This window comes from Triticum urartu, chromosome 1A, assembly GCF_056163025.1.
Source record: "Triticum urartu cultivar PI428250 chromosome 1A, HENAU_Tu73, whole genome shotgun sequence".
Lineage (NCBI taxonomy): Eukaryota > Viridiplantae > Streptophyta > Magnoliopsida > Poales > Poaceae > Triticum > Triticum urartu.
In genome coordinates, this window is record NC_141873.1 from 535424198 (window position 1) to 535438903 (window position 14706).

Genomic DNA, 14706 nt, shown 5'->3' on the forward strand with positions numbered 1-14706 from the left:
AGGGGAAAACAGACGGGTTTTAACTAGTTTTTCCAGGTTTTTTTGTTTATCTTTGTTTTTTCACCGGCTTTCGTTTCTTTATATGGTTTCACTGTTTTTCCTTTTTTGGTTTTATTTTTTTGTCCTCTCCGTCTCTATTATTGCCTTTTATAGGGTTGGCCCAAATAACTTCTTCTCTGCTTCTTCATCTATTCTTTTTCTAAGGTTCACCGCGAATTTGCAAAATGTAAATATAGTACTCACTCCGGTCCAAACTAATTGACGCTGCCTTTGTACAACATTAATTTGGATCGGAGGAAGTACGGAATTTTTATTAGCATATTTTAAAAATAATAGTTGGTAGAATTTTGAAAAATGCTCATTAAATTTTAAAAAAATGTATGTATGATTATTACAAAAATGTTATACAATGTAATAAAAAGGGCGAGTACTTGAGCTAAAATGTTTCATGCCATCAAAAAAATGAACATGGCATTTAAAAAATGTTCACGCCTTCCAAAAGTATGTTCAGTTCTTTTAAAATGTTTATAGTACTATGTAAATGTATGTTAGCGTAGTTAAAACAAATGCCTCACGTCATTCAAAAAATAGTACATGGCATTTAAAAAAGTTCACGAGTTCCAGAAATATGTTCATGATATTTAAATAAATGTTTATAAAAAATGTTCGCGTAGTTTAGTTATTTTGTCTAGCATTCAAAAAATATATGTGAGATTTAAAAAAATGTTCACACATTCCAAAAATATGTTTGCGGCATTCTTAAAAGATGTGTACACAATGTTAAAAAAATTATTTGCATAAATCAGGGTTTTATCTCTATGTAGAAATAATCATATTCCATAATTTTACATGATCATCAGTGAAACCTTGAAGGGCCAAACGATAATTTTACCTCGAACCACCTCCCCGGAACGCTGTTGAGGAGGACTGCTGAGCGCGACAACCGGAAAATGAGGTCCATCCAGTCGCACCAGAGACAGAGAGGCGGGAACCCCCACACCTCCATGATCTTGCGCGGGCTGTCCCAACCGATGGTGTCGAACGCCTTTGCAAAAATCCAGCTTGAGGACATGAGTGGCCACGACTCTCTTATGACAACACCGGAGCAGCTCCGCCGCATAAACGAAGTTCTCGGAGATGCTTGGCCTGGCAAGGAAGCCAGACTGGTCTTCATCGATAATTTTGGCGATTTGCCTTTTGCAGTCTTGTTGTTACCCCTCTGCAAAGGACCTTCATATTGTCATTCCCATTTTGCAGCGAAACCGGCTCAAGTTGTACTACACGGAGCCGGTGCAGGGGCAGGTGAGCTACGCCTACGCCGACGCGCTGGACAAGCTGGCGGCGACGGAGCTCCAGCTCCCCGTGTGGATCACGGAGCTAGACACGTCGTCGAGGCTCCGCTTGTTTCTGAAACTCGTATTGGCAATGCCTGAAGCTGATGTTTCTGAAAAACGGTTTACTGAAACTGGTCTAGTCTGAAAAACAGTTTCTTGGGAAGTTTACCTACATCCGTTGTGTTGGGAATTGTGCGAAACTGCTGTATGGTAACAGGTACAAGTAAAAGTTGTTGATTCAAAACAGTAGGTTAATCATAACTGCTGGATTCATCAGTCTCTGGGCAGATGTTTCAAGGCTAGTCGTTTGCCACAAAACCTTGATATGGAAACTGTTGGTTTTGGTCCTAGTGTGCTTTGATGCAGATGATTATGGATATGTATGCCACCGCTAGTGGAAGACTTTGGAACTTGAATACCCAAATCAGTTCAGTCAGTCTGCTTAGTAAAGCTTCATAGAAAAGATAATCATTTCTAATTTTAACCTACTGTAGGGCTCACTTCTTCGCAGTGTCGCTGCCTCCCTCGGCCACGGTGACGCCGGCAGTGAATCCACAACTTTTTGCACGAAATAAGACGTGGCTTCAGGAAAACCAGCGATCCATGACCGCTTTGCGCACCACTCCTCCACCGAAAATCACGCACTCGCCGTGACGCCATCGCGTAGACCAACCCATGAACCCAACTAAGTCCAAATACGCTAGGAGAAGTGGCACTCGAAGAGAAGGTGCACCACGGATTTAAATGTTCATGTTGATAGAGAGGGTACATGCCACAGTTAGGCTATCCACACGGGGTTTTGGATGATCAACCAAACGAATAACCTGTATTTCGGAGGTGCCCAAACCTTCCAGACGGAATGGGCATGGTACTCGTCGTGTGGCCCACAGATTGCATAACATAGTCAGAGGACGCTGAGTACTCACCATTGGAAGTGAACTTCCAGGAGATGGTGTCATGCACACCAGGCTGATGGACGGCACTAGAGAGATTTTCCCATAGGAATGCACACTCACAAATGTGCTCAATGATGATGTCTTGGCGATCTAACAAAACCAAAAGTTGTTCCATAGGGCTCTCTGGACCGTGCAAGACTTTTTCCTTGAGAGATCGAAGATCTTGGGGGCAACATCTCGGGGTCTAAGGTCCTTAAGCCATGAAAAATCCCGGAATTCTACTTTGCAGCCATCACCAACATGAACGGAGGTGGCCGCGGAAAAAATATATATCTCTATTATTGTGATTGTATGGCGCTGCAGTTCTGGACCAAGGCGGGCGGCGGTGGAGCGCCACGAGAGGTGCCGACCGCGAGGGAGTGGTGCTGCATGCGCTTCTTCACGTGCTTCATCAACAGAAATGAGTCCAATAATACATGTATTTTTGCTCTTGTATCCGCTAGAGGGCTACACTAACATGACAACTGGCAAGGGCTACACTACTCAAAAGTAATCCAAGGTCGCAAACTAGAGCAGCCTCGCATCCATGAAACGAGTTAAAGCACACCAATGGGCATGCACCCAATTATGTAGTGGATGTTATATGACCCACATGTCCAGCATTTCTAGGCAAAACATACTGCCCACAAAGAAGAAACATGGTAATTCTTCATGGCCTAATCAAGCTTTGCAAAAAGAACCCAAGTTTACAAGAGCAAGTGAAGTTCAAACTCAACGCTCGGTTGCACACGCACCGAGGGAACAGGCGTCAGTCGCGCTCATCCGGTCACAAGCGCTACCAGGCCCAGCTCACAGGACCAGCGCCCCCGCCGCATCCTTGCATCACGCGCCGCCACCTCGCCGGAGCCCCACCGCTAGCCTCCATCTCCTTTGCCGGCGCCAGCCCCCATCTCTCCTCCATGTGGCACAGATGGTGGCACAATTTGAAGAGACGGCGTATAGGAGGTGCGCCCCGAGCTCTCCGCCGCATTACCAGACCACCACCGGTGCGCTTCCTCTGGCCGCATTGGCCATGATCCCTCCATCTCCTCTATTGATTCCCCAACGCTGCCAATGCTCTTTGCTTGAGCTGTTCTCTGTGACTAATTCCGGAGTGGAATTTTGGTTGCAGGCGACCACCTCCGCTGCTGCCTCTGCTGGTACTCCCGTGAAATTACTTTCAATTGAGCAAGAAACAGTAGTGTGGATCAGCGAGAAAGACAGAAACAGTGGTGTGGATCAGTGAGAAAGGCAGAAAAAATAGTGCGGGTCAGCAGTGGAAGGCAAAACAGAGAAAGCAAAAGTGTGGATCAGTGAGATCATTCATTTTTTCAGAATATCCTAGCTCTCTTCAGATTCAGAGATCTGAATGACTATCATGATATGCCAATATGATCTGAATTCTGAAATGGCATGTTGTTATATGCCAATAGGAGCACCGTCAAAATTCAGTGATCTTGACATTCACTAGGAGTACTTAATTTAAATGACAGGAGTAATTGAAAAAAAATACCGAACTTTGTAGTACCATGCATATGGTTAAAGGACCAGTGCACAACTTAATTTAATTATTACTCCTACTACAGATGCTATATATACCAGCAGTTAAAATAGGTTCAGAGCAGACTTCACATGGAGTGGCAGAGAAGTGGCTCAAAACAGCTCTTTGTTTAACTTATTTGGCCTTCCTAAATGAGTGAAATAAAGTAAACCCAATCAAGAATTTGAGATCAGGATGTCATGATCCCTTGCAGTGGCAACTATAGATCTATCTGATTGATTTACAACTAAATTCTAACCCCTCTGAATTATGAGCCTGAATGCACAGCAAAAAGTACAGCAGGAAGTAGCATCCATATGTTTAAAAAGCAATTCTGCTCTATTTCTGTGTGTATCCATATCCTCAATTCAGCTCTACTCCCATCTCTAGATAAATAACAAAGGAGTAATTTGTGAGTACTGTTATTTCACAATACACTGCAAATTTTCAGCACCATACCGGAAAAATCATGTCAAACGATTATGGCGGGAATTGTGACAGTAAAACATGCAAACATGCCTAAAGGTTCGGCCTTCTTTGGTTCATAGGATAGGAAAATCGTAGGAATAGGAAAGTCATAGGAAATGAGATGACATGTATCTCAAATCCTATGAGTAGGAATAGGAAAGGAGATGCCCTTTGATTCACATCATAGGATTTTTTCCATTGAGTCTAGGCTAATGTTTATTTTCCTATGAAATGTGGAGGATAGGAAGAATTCCTCCATAGGAATAGGATTCCATTCCTACAAACCAAAGGGCTCTAAAGGAATTTTTCCTATAGAAATCCTATCCTATGAAATTCCTACAAGATTCCTCTAAACCAAAGGAGGCCAGTGTTTCACTACTGAACTGGGATTAAAGGTTCAGTTTTTTTTCCAGTGTATTGACATTCTCATTGCGGTTTCAGAAGAATAAAGGTTCAGTGTTCATGGCCTAAAGGTTCAGTAGATTGAAGTAGGTTCAGTGTTCAACAAACAAATAAAGGTTCAGTGTTTCAGTACAATTGTCATTTTGTAGTTAAAAAAAACTCATGAAGTGGACAATAGTTGAAACCCCCAGGCAACAATTCAAACAGAACATCAAACATTTTTTGCCCAAGAGGTTCATATCAAGCCTAGGAGTACTTCAGTACAGTTGTGTTATAAATTCAGGTGTCAATTCAGTTAAGTGTTGTATAAATTCAGTTAAGTGTTACAAATTCAGTTAGTAGCATCAATTCAGTTAAGTGTTGTATAAATTCAGTTAATCCACTCTGCTTGTCACATCTTTTTCAGCAGGGAGATGATGCTACTGTCTGAACAGAGGCTACTGAACTTTGCCTAAAAGAGTTCCTGATTTAAAAGTCCTCTGGTTAATCGACTGCGAACCCAAAATTCGTACTCTGGTGGTTGAGACGCTGAATCTCACGCGAGAGGAAAGTCACCATGCCCCATTCTGTCCGGTTCTGCTTCTGAAAGCTAGTTGCTGTTTTTTTATGCATAATCTCTCAGTGTTTACCGACCACGCACACACATCGAATTGTCCAAAGACATTTCCAGCTGAACTCTTGGAGGTTCTCTGCCTTTCACATCTTTTGCAACAGCGACAAAGTAAGAAGAAAGAGGGGATGATGATCTAGCTCACCAGCTCTCCATGAGGACTTGGTCCTGGTTCATGACTCATGAGCGCCAGCGCTGACATGGAGAAGCCGTCCTCGTTGGGGGTGAGGAACTTGTACATGGGCGCAGCATCGTACCGCCGGGAGAGGCGGCCGTCCTTGCCCTCCTCCACCATGCACGACACCATGCCGTACGAGGCCAGCAGCCGGAGCATGCAGTCCACCATGTCAGCCGCTTCCAGATTCGCCGTGGACGGGAGCTTGGCGGCTACCTCGGCAGGGGTCAACAACTTGCAGCCAGCAGCCATCAGGGTCTCATCAGGGTGTGCTACATGTCATTAAAATAAGAACAAATCAATAGAACTATAACACCAAACTGATTATATGAACCATCCATGATACTGTGACAGAGGTTTTTAAAAGCAAGCCAATAGCATGATGTCACCACGATGTAAGTTTTAAAAAAGCAAACCAAACTGATTACATGCTTCGTGATGTAAGTTTTCAGTTCTTTCCATTCCTCACCACGATTTGCGAAATAATACTTAATTGTGATGCATGAATCTGTGATATGGTCAAGCAGGTGGGGAAATCCAGCTTCTACCAGCGGCAGGAGCAGTATCGCAAGCACGCTCGACGCCGGCAGCTCTATCTGATACCAAATCCATGCTCCCAAGAATATAGATTATAGAAGTCGTAGGCCTCGCCAGGTGAGTCAAATGTCAAATCCTATGCAGGTTCAACAACATGATCTCCTCGCTTTTCTGGATAACCCCTGATTGTTTTCTCAAGAGCTCCAATTCTATTAGGGCATGGTGTTCTATCAAGCGGTTGCTTACCTATCCGTACCCTGCAAGACAGGAAATGACATTTCATTTATTGGCATTGGCAGGCACACAGGTAACATGCCAACAACAAAATGATTTCACCACTTTAACTAGAATACGAGTAACACAGGTAACATGCCAACAACAAAAAGATTTTCACCATCTTAACCAAAATACTAGTAAGGACCACACATGCTTCAGCTCAGTACCACAGGACCTAATTAATTCAGGCATCCACATGGCATTATTAAAATTCTGTATGTCACAATTATTTAGCAGTACAGAACTCCCAACCAGAGGTAAATTATGCCTCATGGTGTGCTGCAGTACAGTACCCCAGGTCCTAACCAATTCAGTCATCTGCATGGCATCATCTAATTTCAGCATGTCACACTTATTTAGTTAATCTATGACAGTGAACTACTAATAAGAACCATTCATGGTATTGAGCCAGGACCATACAACAGACCGGCATCCTATTTATAATCACAGGATTATGAAGAAACCGTGAGCAAGCCAATAGCATGATCTCCAATTATACTAGTTATGATGGTCTAAACAAATTTCAGCAAAAATGATATGTCCAGCTGGTTTACGCCCATTTGCACCACTGGGAGGCATGTGCTTTTACCTTTTAGTCCAGCCTGGAGCTTGAGGGTCGACCTTGCCTGTTGTCTGAACCGAAACTGCAAGCATCACTATCTTCATGGTCTTGAATCACTGCGCCCTGCTCGTCGGTTGCCCTCTTGAATCCTAGTCACAGTACTCCCAGTTCCTCATTGTCTGCTCGATCACCGAGATCCAGGGCCGCCGCCAACATTATGCTTGGCTGTGATGGCTGCCCCGACGAGGCTGAATCCAACCCAATCCTGGACTGCAAGCTGTCAGCAGTAAAATTTGAACAGATCCTTGCAGGTAGCAGGCCTTTACCCAACCTAGGCGCTTCATCTTGCAAATTCCAGCATCCATCAAAGCTTGGTCTCCTTCACCCATCTTAAGCCAGCAAAGGCTCCTAGTTGAGTACAGTGTTGCATCATCTAGGCAGCGGTCTGCTGCCTACATTAACAAACAAACAAAAAGTCACCACATTGGCTTATTAACTGCTATGACCCACATATACTACTGCGCTGTTCTCAGGTACGTACACAAGAAAATTGCCAGGGCAGCTTACCACTAGACTAGAGTTAAGGTGGTAAACTGGGCACTGATTACCTGAGAAATCAAATAATTGATACACATTAGGATGCTGAAATTAAGACCCATTCATCCAAACAAGAGCTTAATTTGCTCCTCTGTCCTCTCTATCCAACAATTAGTATAATAAGATAAACTATTGACAATTTTCTATAACAGATATACTATTTGACGGCTTTATGCCAGAGTTACAATTGAAATTTTGAAGCAAATCTACAGTGATGTCCTACTGGGTTTTCTGTTACTAATGCAGAAAACCTTAGTAGCGTTGGTACTTAGTCACAGCAGAAATTGCTTTCTGTAACAGCCATGCAGGGGATTTGCATCAATAGACTTTCTAAACATAAATGCAATCCCTATAGAAAGAAAATTAAAACAGCAAAAGAAAAAATAAAGGACGCACATACACTTTGATGTTACTAAATTCTTACTAGAGATTCAGAATAATAGAAAGCACGTCAAATCTCAATTTAAAGCTTTGGTTATCACACAACAGCAAATTAAGTGTAGGCTAACTGGCTAAGATATGGTGCAAGTGCAATAATATACCATAGAGTAAAGTTTGACTGCAGTAGCATAATCGTTTCTCTTATTTGCCTTGCTTTCTTCTAACTTGAGATCAGCTGGATTCATGGTGTTCATGGAGTCATCCTGAAACAGCACACAAATCATTTGGCACAAGTAATGAGGACGTGTGGTAAGGAGATAAGACTTACATACTTACATGAGCTACATCAGAAGGGCATGAGAAAAAATTAAGAAGACAAAATATTTATGATCTGAACATTTTATTGATCCAGTTCACTCATTTATATGACTGCACAATAAACTACTCCCTCCGTTCCTAAATATTTGTCTTTCTAGACATTTCAAATGACTATTACATACGGATGTATGTAGACATATTTTAGAGTGTAGATTCACTTATTTTGCTCCGTATGTAGTCACTTGTTGAAATGCCTAGAAAGACAAGTATTTAGGAACGGAGGGAGTACTTATTTCACATACCACAGTAAACTTCACATCACATCCTCACACAAGGATTGAGTACCTATTATTAAGTTAAGGGCATGCTGAAGAACCTATAGAAAGCAACTTATATTGGCAGTGATGTCTCAAGGACCAACCGGAATCATTAATGGACTTCTTAGGCTTTGAGGGTGAAAATAATAGATAACTAAGTTTTGCTTAGCCTTAACAAACAGCATGGTTTTGCATTAGTTTCTTAGCATAATATTGCTGGAGTGAAAGTTAAAACTTACATCATTACGAACATCAGGATCTGCACCAGCCTCCAGTAAGCACTTGTAGAAGTCAGTTAAGCCATTGTTGGCAGCAATTGTTAAGGGGGTTACAGTGCCAACACCCTTCACCTCAGCGCCAGCCTAACACAAAAAATGTTGCAAAGACACTTCTAAATAAGCATGACATCATTTATACTCCTTCCTTTTTCATATGATACTTATCAAGAGTTCAAAAGATGTCAATGAAATGAGATGAATGCACCATACCTTAATCGGAAGCTTCACACATTTCAGCGAGCCAACATTGAGAGCCACAATAAGAGGTGAATAGGCAGTGTTGAATACCTTGTTACACTGAGAAGAAATATTAAGAAAATCAATACCATTACATGATGAAAGTTCGGGAACATGTTTGATCATCTTTTTATCATTGAAATAGAGATATCTTTGTTAATATGGGCAGTTGACAAAGAGAAAGTAGTACCAGACAAAACAATCATGAATTTACTAATGTGGATCCTGTTAACCTAAGAAGGAAGGGTAAATAAACGAGTGACGTACATCTGCATGGTGGTCCAACAAAATCCTCATAGCACCAAGCCACCAACCTGCTTACAGAAAGCAGCCATATGCAGTGGTGGCCCAGTATCACACAATGAAACAAACATTGGCCCCTTCTGAGATCAAGGCCTTTACTATTTCACAATTTCCTGAATGAGAAATACAAAGCAGGTTATTTCATAACAATGTGGAGATCCAGCAGGTTATTTGCATAATACATAATATCCAACAGGTTATTTGGCATTGCTGCTGCTGCTGCTGCTGATATTGTGACAGTACTTTTTGTTAGTGAAAGCCTGTTAATATCATTTTATCATGGGCATATGCGGGAGACAGTTACCTTAGGGATCAAAGTTTCCAAAGCAATATGTACACTTAGCTAGTTGTGTTGGAATACTACCTCCGTTCTCAAAGAAATGACATGCTAGAATGTGTGCAGTGAACTTTAAAAAAAAACACTTAATTTATACCACCAGCCTACATCAATGACATGTAGAACCAGACCCTACCTGTCATTGACACAACCTGGTTTTGTAGATGAAAGTTGCACCATAAGTAATGGTATGGATGAATATAGTTACTCCACCTGCAGATTTATTAGGATTTTGCACATGAAAATGACCATGGATTTGTCATGAAAAATACTTTCATGTAACAAAACTTTTACTAACAAATTATTATTATGAAACCTAATGGCCAAACATGTTTGACGGAGACCATGTCAATGTCCTCTAAATGGCAAGTAAAAATGAACAGAGACAATAATTAATGAGTATAAATTCTAAAATGTGTTTAAACAATATAGGAACCCACATGGTACCAAATTGTCCAGAAAATAGGAGTGTATAGCCTCACAGTTCTTTGCTAGATATCTTTGCTATATGTAAAGATTGAAATCTGCGGAAGACAATCTAGTGCGAACTACAGCTCCAATGTTAAGAGGTTCATTTTATTATGTTTTTCATGCAACATAAGATCTGGATATGTATTCATTTACCTTAGGAAGTAACTGTGAAATAACTAGGTTGCAAACATCAGGAAAATTATTGCAATGAGAACCAAATAATCAAAGAAGGTACTATACGAATGTGACATCACTCACTTATAAATGTATAACCAGCAACAGTAACTGTAAATAGTGGCTATAAACAAGTTCATATTTGCTATCTTACAGCTGATAGAGACATAAACAAGGTAACTTCTCGATTTACATAATTGAATAGATGTCAGTGAAATACCCACAACAAGTATGAATAGTGGCTTGAGAGAAATTCATATTTTACTATTTTTTTCTGACACGCAATAAATTATATCACTTCTGAATTTATCTATACTGAATTTATGTCAATGCAGCTCATCTTGAGACAAGGAATACATGATTCATGATACATACACACACGCACATTGATAAATGGCGTTTTTTAGACTTAAAAGATAGCAATTAATAAACAACTCATTTGCCACAGAAATATCTCTAAATGCTCAGATGACACTGTCATATCTATGCACATGCACAACCAATTACGACATGGACATTTTCTACCTTCTTACTTATAATGCATATAACATGATCCATTTCAAGTTTCATTACATCACCCCAGAACACACAAACAAAGAATTTGAAGACACAGAGGAACAAGATAAGTACACATAGGGAGAGACCTCCTGAAGCAGACAAATGGAGAGGCATAGACCCTTTTTCATCGGGCTTATCTGGATTAGCACCGTGATCAAGAAGATACTGGAAAGTGTCCACAGTGCCAGCAATAATGGCATGAGCCAGAGGTGTATAGCCTATCAGGAACATCAAAGAGAAGAAACGGAATAAGAACTAGGAGGACAGAATATGAACATGTAAAGGTTTTGCGATATGAACATGCATCTGTTTCCAGAATACACATACAAACTTTTTACATACAACAGCACATTCAAAAGTCAGAACTAGGAGGACAGAAATTTTAGGTTCCCTTTAAAAGTAATCATACATGAAAATATCTTGGCGCAAGGCACTGACACTTTTCATTTTTAATGATCCACAATAGAATGAATCACCAAAAGATTAAAAAAGGTTAGGCTATAAGCGCCCAAGTCATGTGTACATAATCAAACAAGTGTCATATGACTCCAGTTCAACATGTACATATTATGCAAGTGCCGTGATGCCAAGATACTTTGTTACACAATACAAAGATCAGATACTACAGGTCGTTTAAAAGCCAGAGTGTATTCATAAACAGCATTAAACAAAAAATAATGGAGGAGTTTGGAGTTCATTGTTGATTCATCAAAATAAAAAAGTTCCTGTCCAAACTAAAGCCAGCTATTTTGTGGGGGTACAAGTGCAGAAAAAAAAAGTGAAGCTAGAATCATTTTTCCTAGAAAGCAAACTGGTGCATGGAGAAAAAAACAAGTTGATAGAATTTTCAGGGGTAAAACTGTAAAAGGGGATGGAAGCTAGCATCGATACTCTTTCTACTGAAACAACTCTGTCAAAACAGTATAAGCTGCGTCTGGAATAAATGAACTTCATGAGATTAATGCAAACAAAGGAGTTAGATGTATGTTTCAAAAACAGGGCCAATTGACGAGTTATAAGCCTTAGATTTCTCAACAAAACAAGCTAAATCCAGTCCCATTTTTGGCATAAATTAGTTCAATTCCCGTCCCACTTCAAGGCAAATGCCAGGTAAAAGGGGCATATACAAGCTGACTTTACCTAAAATTTCCCTCCAGTTAAGGTAATCTACAAACCATTTTCTATGATAGTAGTTTGTAGACTGCCAAAACTAGAAATATGAAACACGGAAACGACAGAAACAGAGGCATGGTTACACATGATTGATTACGCATCGTGCAGACCGCATGAAATTCAACCCAAACTGATAGCCATCCTCATGGTAAGTGATCAGTCCCTCCCATTGCTTGGCGTCAAGGAGGCAGTCAACCAAACAGCCAATCCATCACGTCTATCAAGAGGAGATAAACGAGTCATCTACTCTAGTCTAGGGGGGAAGAAAACAAGGGTCTTGCTTTCGTAAGAGGAGGGAGGGAGACCAAGTGCCCACCTGTCTCGTCGGTGGAGCTCCTCGACCAGGTACACGCGCACCGGCATCCTCCCGCGGCGCGTGGCCAAGTGCAGCGCCCCGGCGCCGCGGAGCTTCACGGCCTCCGCCGCATCCCTGAGGCGCCCCTTCCCGCCGTCCAGCGCGCTCGCGGCCCCTGCGTGGTGACACGGACCCATCAAAACTGGAAAAAATCTCCCAAAATCGGCGCTCGATCGAGCACCCAGAAACCAAAATCCGCGGGCGGAGCGGGATGCGAGCACATACTCTTGAAGAGCTGGAGGTTGCCTTCGGCCGCCGCCTGGAGACGCCGCCGCTGCAGTGCACCGGGACCTGCAGGGGGAGAAGAGGGGTCGGGTGTTAGCGCTGGGGTTCATCCGCAGTTTATCAGGGGCCGGGCATGGGTTTGGGGGAGGAGGTCGCTTACCGGAGGCGGGGGGCGGCGCCATGGCCGCTGCCGGAGAGTGTGTCGGCGGTGGATTGGTGGGAGTTGGTAAGATTTTGGAGCGGGCTGCCTAAGGCCGGGCCGGGCCGGGCTTGCAAAAAACCCACCTTCAAACTCTAAGCCCGAGCCCAGCCCGAAGCCTGATACTTTCCAAGTCCGAGCCCAGTCCAAACACAGGCACGAAACCCAACCCCCGGCCTGAATGACACTTTTCATGCCTCCCGGGCATGCCCCTCCCGAAGGCCAAGCCCGGCCCAAAGTCGAATACTTTTTCAAGCCTAGCCCAAACATACTCCCGAAGCCCCAAAAACCCAACCTGACTGACACTTTCCATGCCTTCGCGTGCACGCCCGGCCCAAACTATATTACGTGCTTGAAAATGAGGCCTGATCTCGTCCCAAATGTCAAGTCCAACTCAGCCCAGCCCAGGTTTTTTACCGGGCTCGGGCCGGGTTGTCGAGCTAGATTGTCTGTCTATCAAGCACCTGGAGAAAAAGTTGACATCTGTAATTTTTTAAATCGTTGCATCCTAAATGAGCTGACATATCTCCTTCCTCTAAAGCCTCATTGGCTGCCATCCTCCCATCACCGTCTTGGTCGACATGCCCACCCATCCCTGTACCCCCTCTTCCCATATGAAGAACCCCAAGGACCACGCGTCCCTGCCTCCCTCGCTTGGTGGCTGACGGTGGGCCCCACACCATGTTGGCACGCCTACTCAAGACCGTGTTCGTATACAAACGTGATTTGCATCGTATATGCACACCAAAATCAAGTTGTGGCATTAGTTTAATGTATGTCGCAAGTTTTAGCAGCAAACTAATTTTTTGCTCCAAGTTTTAGCGACGGTGGTGTAAATTGACTCTTAATTTAGAGTGCATGGTTTTAACCAAGAATTGGCCCGAGGAGGAAAGGTGCCACGTCACCTTGACTGACCCTACAAATAGGATAATGTTGGCACCCTTAGTGCACAATGATTTCCAACAATTATTCTCAAAGGGAGTAAGTTCCTTGCGAAAAAGCAATGCCGGCTGGAGATGAAGGCAAGGCCTCTGCTACGCTAGCATTAGGACTGAGTGGATTGGTGGGAGTTGATAGGATTTTGGAGCAGGCTGCCTAAAGCCGCGTCGGGCTTGCAAAAAAAAACCTTCAAACTCTAAGTCTGAGCCCAGTCCGAAGCCTGATACTTTTCAAGTCCGAGCCCGGCCCAAAAACCTGGCCTGAATAAGACTTTCCCTGCATCTTGGGCATGCCCCTCCCGAAGGTCGGGCTTGGCCCAAAGCCGGATACTTTTCAAGTCCAAGTCCAAGCCCAGCCCAAGCATACTCCCGAAGCCTGAAAACCAGACCTGAATGACACTTTCCATGCATCCGCGTGCACACCCAGCCCAAACTATATTATCTGCTTGAAATTGAGGCCTGGTCTCAACCCAAATGTCAAGCCCAACTTGGCCCGGCCCAGATTTTTTACCAGCCTCGGGTCGGGTCGTCCGGTTGGACTATCTATCCATCAAGTACCTCTAAAAAAATTGGCATCTGTATTTTTTAATCGGGTCGTTGGATCCTGAATGAGTTGCCATATCTCCTTCCTCCGACTGTTTATATTGTTCAACTTCTTCCCATTTCTTCCCTACAACCTACTCCCCCCCGCATCTGACTAGTATTGCCACACGCCGTCTCACTGGTTGCCCTACTCCCATCATTGTCTGATGAGGCACAGACTAGCGAGACGCTAATTCACGCGCGTAGACGACCCGACCTTTCACGGCGATGCAAGATCAGTAGTCCTTTCCCCGTGTTCCTCCTCGCAACCTTCAATAACAATCTCTACCCGTGCACGAACAGTACGTGAACAAAGATAATGACCCCCTCGGATCAGCACATAGGCGTCGATGTAATGATCAACCCTCCGTTGCTAGTAATTTCCTCGATGGGAAAATCACAGAAAATACTCAAGATTGGATCG

At 43.1% G+C, this 14706-nt stretch overlaps 2 pseudogenes across 1 annotated transcript; both read right to left on the minus strand.

Annotated features, from left to right (window-relative positions):
* Positions 1-2817: 2817 nt before the first annotated feature.
* Positions 2818-12847, minus strand: LOC125527427 (uncharacterized; annotated as a pseudogene). The gene is made up of 12 exons (XR_015609205.1): positions 12724-12847; positions 12564-12629; positions 12300-12453; positions 10897-11028; positions 9235-9383; positions 8941-9027; positions 8692-8814; positions 7979-8080; positions 6867-7291; positions 5934-6258; positions 5435-5736; positions 2818-3446 (listed from the first exon to the last, which is right to left on the minus strand). The product of XR_015609205.1 is annotated as an uncharacterized LOC125527427 (transcript).
* On the minus strand, positions 5426-6076 carry LOC147992344 (flavone O-methyltransferase 1 pseudogene; annotated as a pseudogene).
* Positions 12848-14706: the final 1859 nt, after the last annotated feature.